The 11,464-nt window shown below is 36.5% G+C and overlaps 1 protein-coding gene across 5 annotated transcripts in view; it reads right to left on the reverse strand.

The window, feature by feature from the left end:
* Window positions 1–11,464, reverse strand: part of LOC106870952 (zinc finger protein OZF) — an 18,259-nt gene that overhangs the window by 4,131 nt on the left and 2,664 nt on the right. For 2 of the 5 annotated variants that reach the window (XM_052972795.1, XM_052972794.1), the window contains exons 2-3: window positions 4,068–4,135; window positions 1,678–1,842 (exon numbers count right to left, since the gene is read on the reverse strand). The gene's annotated coding sequence lies outside the window, so the exon portion shown is untranslated. Of the gene's footprint in view, window positions 1–1,677; window positions 1,843–4,067; window positions 4,136–9,714; window positions 9,849–11,464 lie in introns of those variants that run through there. The other 3 variants (XM_014917199.2, XM_014917198.2, XM_052972796.1) reach the window with 2 other exon arrangements.

An 11,464-nucleotide genomic window follows, 5' to 3' on the forward strand; every position in this document is an offset into this window, starting at 1 on the left:
TCATCAATTTATCAGTCCAAACACCAGTTTAATAACGACATATTTATTTTAATAAATCTTTTGTTATTTTCAAAATCAATTGAAACAAAGACTTGTATTTCAACAGAAATATGGTAACAAAAAGGTAAAAGATATCCTGCACTGACCCTTTTGGTTTTGCATATCGCAGACAGCTTTTTTCTATGACCATGTAAGATTTCCTCATAGGCTTGCAAAGTACAAAGATGGTTAGACAGCTTGGTGCTTTAAATATTAGATAGCGTTCGTAGCTATGTTGATTTGAGTTATAATGTCTTGGTGGGGGTTTTTTTGGGGGGGGGGGCTGATGCCTTGTTCAAAATACTGATTATCTGAGAATGTTAACGGTAAATACAGATTTGTGAAGTCATTTATCTGTCACTATATCTCAGTTAGCCAAACATTAAATAGACATAGTAGGATCTGAACAGCTCACTGCTTGTAAGCAAGAATACTGTAAAACTGTTTCATTATCTTGCAGTCTGAGTTCAATTCTTCCTATAGATATAATAGTTGCAAGCAAGGTTGTGTGGTTAAGAAGCTTGCTTTGCAACCACATAGCTTCTGGTGCAGTCTCCACTGTGTGGTACCTTAGGCAAGTGTCTTCTTCTGCAGTACTGGACCTACCAAATACCTTGTGAGTGAATCTAATAAACAAAAACTGTGTTGAAGCCTGTGAATAATATATATATATATATATATATATATATATATATATTTATATATATATATGTTGGTTTGTTTACATCCCTGTGAATTAGTGGTTCAGCAAAAGAAGAAACTTGACAGAATAAGTACCAGACTTAAAAATAAGTACAGAGACCAATGTGTTTGACTAAACCCTTCAAGGCTGTGTCCCCAGCATGGCTGCAGTCCAATGACTGAAACAAGATATATCTAGAAGGAAAAATGGACTTTTTATTTAATGGTTTAGTCAGAAGAAGGAGGGAAAACAGCCACAACATTTTTCAAAGGAAGTTATTCTCAATCCAGAACCTTAATCTTAATGTTTGCAATAATGTAGAATCCACTAACAGCAACCAAGAAGCAAGTAGTGATGTTAAACTGAGCAATTGATTAAGTCTACTATCTATATGACATTAGAATAGAAGACTGGCATATAAATATGATACTGAATATTTCAAGCCTTCAATTCATCCGGACAAGAATGCGACCATTTTTCTCTGTTAAACTAAAAATGTGGGTATAACAAATAAAAACAAGAAAGAAAGCTAATGTAAATGAACTGAGATGTATAAATGGTACACAAACTTATCCTAACTCACAAACTTTATATAATTGGTCATATATTTGGCTGGGCTAAGGTGGTGAACTGGTAGAATCATTAGCACATTGGGCAAAATGCTTAGCAGCATTTCATCTGTCTTTACGTTCTGAGTTCAAATTCTGCCAAGGTTGACTTTGCCTTTCATCCTTTTGGGTAAGTACCTGTTGAACACTGGTACTGAACACTGGGGTTGATGTAATCAACTTACCCCTTCCCCAAAATTTGAAATCAATATATTTGGCTGGGGTGTCTGTATCTCTTATGTACAACAGACATGGAAGCCACCAGTTAAACGAAGCACAAAGATAATGCTACTGATGATGATGATGATGATGATGATGATGACACTGATAATGGTGATATGTATTTACCTGAAATATATGACATTGCTCTCCTCTTCCATTTCATTACAAGATGATAACTTCTATAATGGATGTGCCCATTATGAGACACATGTGAGGGGTTTCCTCATGGCAAAGCAGCAGAGCACTGAAGAGGCAACCGTTCTTCCACCAGTGGAATCAAACAAAGGTTACCTAGAAAGACAAACAGGCAAAGATTAATAGGAATTTCTTACACAGAAAGATAAATGATAAACCCAAACAAATAAGTGACAGAATACTTCAAAGAAAAATTAACACTAATGTGATTGAGTATTTAGTATATGTGCATATGTTGAAATGAAATGTGAACATACATGATTGATCACTGAAACTAAACACAAGATAATTGGCTATAAACAAGAAACCTGCATAGGCCCTTGCAAGAGGCATAATAAAGAGAGTGAATCACAAGAGCCTGGCAAACCCATGCAAGTGTGGAAATGGACATGTGCTGATGACGAGGAAGAGTATGATCATGAAGCTATTATTTCAGAATATATTTAATACACACACACACACACTTTCATAACCTAAATAGCTGACAGTCATGTGATTAAAATGTCTACTTTGCTCCTACATGGATCCATCCTCACAGTGTGGTACCTTGCTTAAGTATACTGTACCACAGCCTTGGGATGTGACAAGAATTTGGCAGATGGATAAATATATATATGTGTGTGTGTGTGGTCTCTCTCTCTCTCTGTATATATATATAAAGCAATAAGAAATGGAGCAATAATAACAGTTAAAAGTGGATCATTAGTATTTTAAAGTCATTTAATAACGATGAGAGTATGTTTACAGCTGTTTCAGTATATCAAGCTGGGGTAAATTTACCTCGCTTTTTATATATATTAAACCACGGTTTTACCTTTACAATTACCTACTACCGTATGCCTTATAACAAGGACCATACATACTGAGGTAATACCAGGAGTGCCTTTAGATACATCTATCCCTTAGACGGTTACATCACCTCTAACATATCTTACAAAACACACACACACATACGTTAAAAAACATTATAAATGCAGTCACCAACTCCACATCAGTTATCGGCCAGAGGGTCAAATGCAATTTTGCACCTTAAGATGCTATTTATATAATACACAAACACACAATTATAAATTCAGTGAAATAGTGATTGGCCTGTTACCAATGATGCTAGTATTTGTGATATAAAAACAATATTGATTTGTGCAATGCATGAGTGAAGTCAGGAGACCGTTTAGGTAGCTGGCATAGAATCTGCACATGTGACTCTCCAAAGACTCTGAAGAGTCTAGGATTATGCATTTAACATATCCTAACTTTAATGATGGTCTTCCAGGACCACAAAACTGGGAACAATGGAGAAAAACCAGTGAATGATAGTCATGGCATTTAATATTTATAGAGAAAGGAGGTTAAAACAGACAAACAAATATCACTGTGTAACATGATTTTTGTCCTTGTGTAGTAACTGTTACCTTCTATTTGCCTACCCCTAGAAAGTAAGAAAAATGGTTAATATTTCCTTCAAACTTTGTTTTTGTTACATTTACTCAAACCGCAAAGAATCCCTCTCAACACATGGTTATGATGCTTCCCCACTACACCTGCTCATGATCAGAGATGCATATATTGTAAGCCACTAAGGGACATGCTCAAGTGGTTAAGGTCAAGCAAATGACAAGCAAATCTGTGGTATTGAGCAGAATATTTGTTATAACGATATTTCTGCTTCAGCAACTTAGTACTGAATCTGTCTGAAATGTAATGGAAAATAGGTCAGTTTCAAAAAATTGACATCCAGTTCACAAAAGCGAAGTTTCAAAGGAATGATAGTCATTTCCTTTAATTTCTAGATAGAAGCAAGTAGGAAATAATCTTTACTGACAAAAGACAAAGACAAAAAAAAAAGCCTTGTTCAAATTATGCCTACCTAATCTACAAAAAAATAAAATATTTTGTATTTTATGTATATTAATTAGTGTAACCTTTATAATTTTACTGAATTAGGTGCATATTTTGCCATGAAAAGAAAACACTGCTATCAACCTATTTTATTCAAAGTGCAGGAGTGACTGTGTGGTAAGTAGCTTGCTTACCAACCACATAGTTCCGGGTTCAGTTCAACTGCGTGGCACCTCGGGCAAGTGTCTTCTACTATAACCTCATGCTGACCAAAACCTTGTGAGTGGATTTGGTAGACAGAAACTGAAAGAAGCCCATTGTATATATATATATATATATATATATATATATATATATATATATATATCTGTGTGTGTGTGTTTGTCCCCCCATCATCGCTTGACAACCGAAGCTGGTGTGTTTACATCTGTGTAACTTAGTGGTTCAGCAAAAGAGACCGATAGAATAAGTACTAGGCTTACAAACAATAAGTCCTGGGGTCAGTTTGTTCGACTAAAGGCAGTGTTCCAGCATGGCCGCAGTCAAATGACTGAAACAAATAAAAGAATAAAAATGTATTCAGTTGTGTATTTCTAGTAGTGAACATGTTTGTGCGTGTATAATTACAGACACAGACGGCATGTTCTGAACAGAGTACAGGATCTAATGAGCCCAAGGATTGCAGCATGCTCCAGTGCTGGCTTTGGCATGGTTTTTATGGCTGGATGCTCTTCCTAATGCCAACCACTTCTCAGCATGTACTAGATGCTATTTTCATGGCACCAGCACTAGTGAGGTCACCATGCAGCTTGCAAAACTACGGTCTCCATCAACTAAGTGGGGCAACAGAAAAGGGAGGTGGTTTTATGCTAGGAGATGGACAGTTAAAGTATGAAAGAAAGGTTCAGAACCAAACAGGTTTCTTGCTGTAGAGGGGCTGCATAACTACTCACTTTATAGAAGTGTGAGTGAAAGTAACCAGGGTGGAGCTGGAAAGAGAGATAAAATAGGTATGGGAAGGTGAACAAAAGTGAGTGGGGACAGAAGATAAAGATATAAATTTCACAGCTGTCATCCGAGTATGACTCAATGGCATGTAGCATACATTTGCTAATTATTTTTGGTGCCATTAATACTGAGATTGAAAGGCAGGGATGAATTATGCCTACCTAATCTACAAAAAAATAAAATATTTTGTATTTTACGCATACTAATCAGTGTAACCTTCATAATTTTATTGAATTAGATGCATATTTTGCCATGAAAGGAAAATGTTGCTATTGATCTATTTTATTCAAGGTAGGCAATGCCTACCTTGCCTACCTAGGTGGCATGTCTCTGACTCACACACACACAAAGAAGTAATGTAACAATAATTCAGGAAAAAAATCATTTTTTTTTTGTTTTTGTATCTGGTTTGCAATGTTGATGAAACAGTTTTTTTTCTGGAAGATCATATTTGCTAGAGCTTATCTTCCTTGAGAAGGAAAATCAACACCAAGATTTAAAGCTCATAAAAAGCATTTAATCTGGCCATATCTGGCCCAAATATTCTGTTTTGACATTCAAATTGGCCATGTGTAGCTTCTCACACCTACTCTACAATGCCATTTTAAAAACAAACAATCACCTTATTGAAACCTCAAAGCTGTGAGATAATGCATGATTAATAAAAAACAATATGAATAAGTAAGGATTACAATTAATAGAGTAATCTGAACACTAAAAGGTTAATGCTTCTCCTGGGAGGAAATGTCACTGGTGGTTTGGAATTAAAGCTGCTACATGTGTATCAATCTGAAAATTCAAGAGCTTTCAAGAGTTATACAAAGTTCAGTTTATCTCTGATTTGGCATTAAGATAAGAAGGCATGAATGACTAAGATCCTTTTCAAAAAATGGTTTACAAACATTTTTTTGTCCTACTATAGAAAGAGACAGTGCTAGAATTTAATATTTCCAACAGTCCCCTCTGTAAGGTGGTTGGTGTTAGGAAGAGCGTCCAGCAATAAAAATCCTGACAAAACAGACAGTGAAGTTTGGTACAGTCTTCTGCTTAACTAGCCCCTATCAAACTGTCTAACCCATGCCAGCATGGAAAACAGACATATGATGATGATGATGACGATGATGAACTTACATGAGCTTTCTGATAACACGAGATTAGAGTATATCCCAATAATATAAATATTTTGCTCCAGCTAATGAATCAAGGTGTTACAGCTAAATTCAAATCATTATGCAAGAACTTTCTTTCAGACAACATATGTACATGACAGGGAGGATAACACTGTGATATAACTCCTCAACAGCAAGAAACCTGTTCTACTCTGGCCCTTTTCTCTTATACTTTACCCCACTTTACTACTCATCTCCTAGCATAAAGTTGTCCCTTCAGGTTCCGTAGTTTTGAAAGCTGCATAGTGACCTCAGTGGTGGTGACACAAAAGAAACACCCAGTACACAGTGTAAAGTGATTAGAGTACAATGCAGTCCTGGGGCTCACTGAATCCTATCAAACCATCTAACCCATACCAGCATGGAAAAGAACATGGACATCAAATGATGATAAATCTACAGTTAGAGACTTCTGGTAGAAGATCAACGTAATGGATGCTGTGGATAAGATAACTGAGTCATGGAATGAAGTAAAACCCACAAATATGAATGGTGCTTGGAAAAAAAAAATGGCCAATTTGTATCTGCAAATTTACAAGTTTTCAACAAACATAAAATCTACATCAAATTTGCAAAGACAATGTAACACTTATCTGCAAAGAATATAGCTAAGGGATTGGCACTTATAGAAGGTCCGCAAGTTTTTTGCTGATAATGACCATAATCATGAATGTAACATAAAAATTATAAGAGGAGTTTACAATGAGCCCAGTTCTTACACTGAGCTGTAAAGAGATGATATACGATAAACATCAAACAATTCTGGATAAGTTCTTTGTTCCTCAAGGAGATGATTGATAATAATCTTTTCTACTATAGGTACAAGGCCTGCAATTTTGAGGGAGGGGGTAGTTGATTGCAAAGCTTGACTGGTACTTATTTCATTGACCCTGAAAGGACAAAAGGCAAAGTCAACCTCAGTGAGATTTGAACTCAGAATGTTGAGCTGGAAGAAATGCTGTTAAGTATTTTATCTGGTATGGTAACAATTCTGCCAGCCCACTGCCTTAGATGTTTGATAATAATGAACTGTATGATAGAATATAATGACCCTCATCCTCCCAGTAGCTCTTAGTCAACCACCACCACCCTCACACAGCATTCAACATACTTGTTATTCCCTAATATACTTTTCTTCAAATGTTTTTATGCATAAATATTGTACTATGCATGTTTAGAAATTGTTATATTCAAGTGGTTGTGTTGCTTTGTATTTTTAAAAAATTCTGTTAGAAAACATTATCACTTTATAATATGAAAAGCAATTTTGCATCATGACAAGTTTTTCAGGAATGATTATTTCTGTAATGTACGGGATTCCTGTATATGTATGTTGTCATGCTGAGTATTACAAGATAAAATTTGAATCCTTCTCATCATTTATATACTTAGTTTTTCATGTTGGCAGAGGTTGGGCAGGTCTTATAATATCGTACATGTCATGGTGCCTCATCACCTGGCACACACAACAATAGAGAACACTACCAAATTTTGTGGTTGTGTATCATGTTATGGGTTTCACAGCAGGATACCTCCACTTCTTGTAACCAACAACTTGACAGTCTGGACTTGAGTATCTTCTCAAACCTATCACTAGAGGAGGAGTCTCCTCTACCTTACACTGTCTCAGTCCATTCCTCCCTCTATGGTGTAAGTTTCACAGTTGAATACTCTTCATATCATCAACCACTTCACAATATGAACTTTTAACAAAAAACAGACAGAATGGTTATGTCTAGAAAGCCTTTTGAGTTTAGATCTGCTGGATCAGGATTTAGCTGGGATTAAACAAGAATAATCAGTGAGTATCATACACAAACATATATTGGGTAATTCCTAAAAGAAATCATGCTTAGTGACAACTCAGAAGGTGAATGATTACTTAGAACCCTAGCATGTCACTTGGGCACCTTCTGTTAGAGTCACATCACATATCAATCTTGATCTGTTTTTACTGGTGAGAAATATTTGTTGTTCTCTCGGAGTGTCGTTAGTAACTTGTTAAAGTTAGCAACACTTAAAGTGAAAAACAAGTGCAAGTAGACTTCATGATTGTATATACCCACACTTTTAAAAGGGATGTCTTGAGAATGCTGGTTTATTAACTACGAAGACAGTAATAACTGATAGTAGCAGACAATGAAGAAGAAATCCTTCTTATATATTGGGTCATCCCATAAATAATGCGGTCTTTTTATACTTCTTTTATTCTTCAAAATTAAAATAAACAAAGTTCTTTTTTAATCTAAAATATACTCTCCTTCATTTTCTACAATGCTCTTCCATTCTATCTGGCAGACTTGCAAGGCCCCTCTTCCAAAATTCATTTGTCGGTGACAAAAAATACTCCTCCAGTACTGATCTGACCTCGTCTAGAGAATTCATATTTTTTCTGTCCAAATGATTTTGAAGACTGTGGAATAACTGGTAATCAGATGGCGCAATGTCCAGCGAATATGGTGGGTGGGGCATCATTTTTCATTCAAACTGCTCCAGCTTTTGGAATGTCATCCTCACTGTATGTGGCCGAGCATTATCCTGATAGAAGAACACCTTTCTTCTTGAAACTAAAAATGGTCATTTTGATTCTAGTGCTGACTTAAATCACTCAAGCTACTCGCAGTAGAGTTCCTTTGTTATCATTTGGTTTGGATTTAAAGGTTCAAAATGCACTAAACCTCTCATATCCCACCAAACAGATAACAACATCTTACGCAGGTGAAGACCTTCTTTAGCCTGGAATGTTGGTGTATCTCCTTTCCCTACCCACTGTCTTTGGTGCTTGACATTTTTATAGAGAACCCATTTCTTGTCAACAGTCACTATTCGGTCTAAAAAAGGGTCATTCACGAGACGTGACAGCACAAATCGCACATTCATTCTCTGCATGCGATTAGATTTGGAAAGTTTGTGAGGAACCCATTGACCCAATTTGCTGACTTTTCTGATGGCACATAGGTGTTGATGAATGGTTGAATGACCAAATCCAAGTTTCTCTGCTAGTTCCTCAACAGTTACAATGGGATTTTGTTCCATCAGGATGTCCTTGTCGAGTTCTACAGATCTTCCATCGTCTAGGCTGTAGTTTCCAGCTCGGAATTTCTGGAACCACCGTTGACACTGGCTTACAATTACTGTCCAATCCCCATATACTACGTTAATATTCCTCACACTTTCCATTGCATTGTTGCCTTTATTGAACTCAGAAAGTAAAATATGCCAAATATGCTCCTTTGTCACTTCCATTATAGCTTTGAAAAAATAACTGTTAAAATCAAATTGCACTCTTTAAAAATTGCACTAAGAATAAGTACAAGGTAAAATTACTACCCGCTTTTATAGCAAGTTGATACAGGTAGTTTATCCCGTCCCCCTCCGACTTCTGGTTCAAGCAACTGAAAAAAACCCGCACTATTTATATGATGACTCAATACACAATGATGGGATGACCATAACTAGAGAGTCCTAGATCTTTCAGCTTAGGGCTTACCCATTGTAAATAACAGCACAAGTGAAAATGGTTATATAATTTCCCATGTCACCATGTATGTTTTAATATCCTTCATATATATCCTTTGGATATTAAGTTATTTGATATTGCAGTACAGTGATATAACATACACTTCCATTATCTCTCCAGTGTTTATATTGATTAACTATTGATAATACTTAATGCTTAAATTACCTACTGCCATATGCTGACAAGAGGAGCCTCTATGTGGTTGCTTGATCCACTATAAAAAGCAGCCAAATTTCCCTCAAATCATATATTCAACTCTCCTAAAGAAAGAAATGACACAATGTTGTTTTAGCTATATAAAAGACTGGATGGTAAAGACTGGAACACTCTGTGTCATAAGAATGCTGGAATAAGTTTGACCAAAGAACAACCGCCAACCATAATGTAACTAATGAAAGAACTTCTTTATTTCAAGAACGGGGAGACCCTTACCAGGAGTGAGGAAACTCTTAGCCGGCAGACAAAATTTCCACCTTATTCATATTTAGGAGCAGTATGATCAAGAAGTTTGGTTCACTGCTACATGATTTCAGATTCCATACCACTGTGTGGTACCTTGGACAAGTGTCTTCTACTGTCATAAGCATTTGTACTAGGTCTTTGGTCCAAGGATTCTTCCACCTACCAGGAAGAGAGGAAGTGATTTTGAGGTAGGAGAAAGATCTCAGGTTCTGTCCTCCTTCTGACAAAGCCATGAAAGGAAAAAAAAAAAACATCATCCCATGTCAGTAAAAACTGGTTAAAACCTTTAATACCAGAGCAGTAGTTTAAGTTATCACCATCACCACCATTTAATGTGTTTTTCATGCTGGCATGGGTTGGACAGTCTGATGGGAGCAGACAAGCCAGAGGATTGCACTATGCTCCAATGCCTGCTTTGGTGTGGTTTCTACAACTGGATGCCCTTCCTAATGCCGACCACATCACAGTGAAGTGGGTGATTTTTACGTGGCACCAACACTAATGAAGTCACCAAATAACTTACAAGACAAGAGCCCCTTAACTGAAGGAAGGAGGTGTAGCATTGAGGGAAGTGGCTTTATGCCAGGAGATGAGAGGTTTAAGTATGATAGAGAGTCACAAACAGATGTCTTGAAGTAGAGGAGATACGCAGCTATCCCACTTGGAAAAAAGGAGAGAAAATGGTGAAGAGGTTTCAGAGTGTGCACTCAAGTTACAAAGGTGAACATAAGAGGAATGAACCAGAAGACTGGACAGCATGAATGGATAGGTGTAAGTTCAGGAGAATGTGATAAAGGGTGCTCTAGCCTTTCTCATCCTGTCTTTTGTATATTTACAACTACATTGTCTCATTTCTTTTTTAGAAAAGTTGAATGTATGATTTGAGGGAGATCTGTTTGGCTGCTACTTTTAGCAGATCAAGCAACCACCTAGAAGCTCTTTGTTGGCATGTGGGGGTAGGTAATTTAAGTATTAAGTTATATTAACTATAAATTTATAAAATTCTAAATTATTTATATCAGCACAGATTATACCCTCACAAGTTCTTACACTCTTGCAATTTGCCCCCCTGCTCAAAATAATCACTCGACTTATTAGAAACAGCAGCCAAATCAACCTCAGATCACATTCTACCATCTCACATAAAGAACACATTAAATAATGTAGTCCGATAGGATGGTCATGGTTGGAATGCCTTTGGTCATAAACTGCATGATGAAGAAAGAGCTGAAGTTAATGAAGAAAACTTCAAGCTAGTCGCTCAACCTGCTAGAAACAGCAGCAACATCTTCCTGAATTTTGCCCTACCTTCCTAAAATAAATTAAGGTATACAGAATAATGTAGACCTAGATATACTTTCTGAATTACGACTGAAAACTTACCAAAATGTATACTTGAGAATAAAACAAATAATTTTGATTTCATTTTATAATTATTATTATCTCCAGGATGGCTAGCTTCCAGCCGTGACCATCTCATCTACTATTTCACAGTGTATCTAGAACTATGTTATCCAACGAGCTTTTCGTTTTTAAAGACTCTAGTGTGAGTAGAAGGCGGCTTGGCTGCTATTTTTAGCAGGTCGAACGACCAAATAGAAAGTTTTGTTGGTTTGTTTATTGAATCATTAAGTCAGTGGTACACAAAGGTCAGAGGCGAGAAACGGGAGTGAAAATGTGTCTGGGAACCGAACGAAATATATATATATATATATATATA

This window comes from Octopus bimaculoides, chromosome 14 (assembly GCF_001194135.2).
Source record: "Octopus bimaculoides isolate UCB-OBI-ISO-001 chromosome 14, ASM119413v2, whole genome shotgun sequence".
Taxonomy (NCBI): domain Eukaryota; kingdom Metazoa; phylum Mollusca; class Cephalopoda; order Octopoda; family Octopodidae; genus Octopus; species Octopus bimaculoides.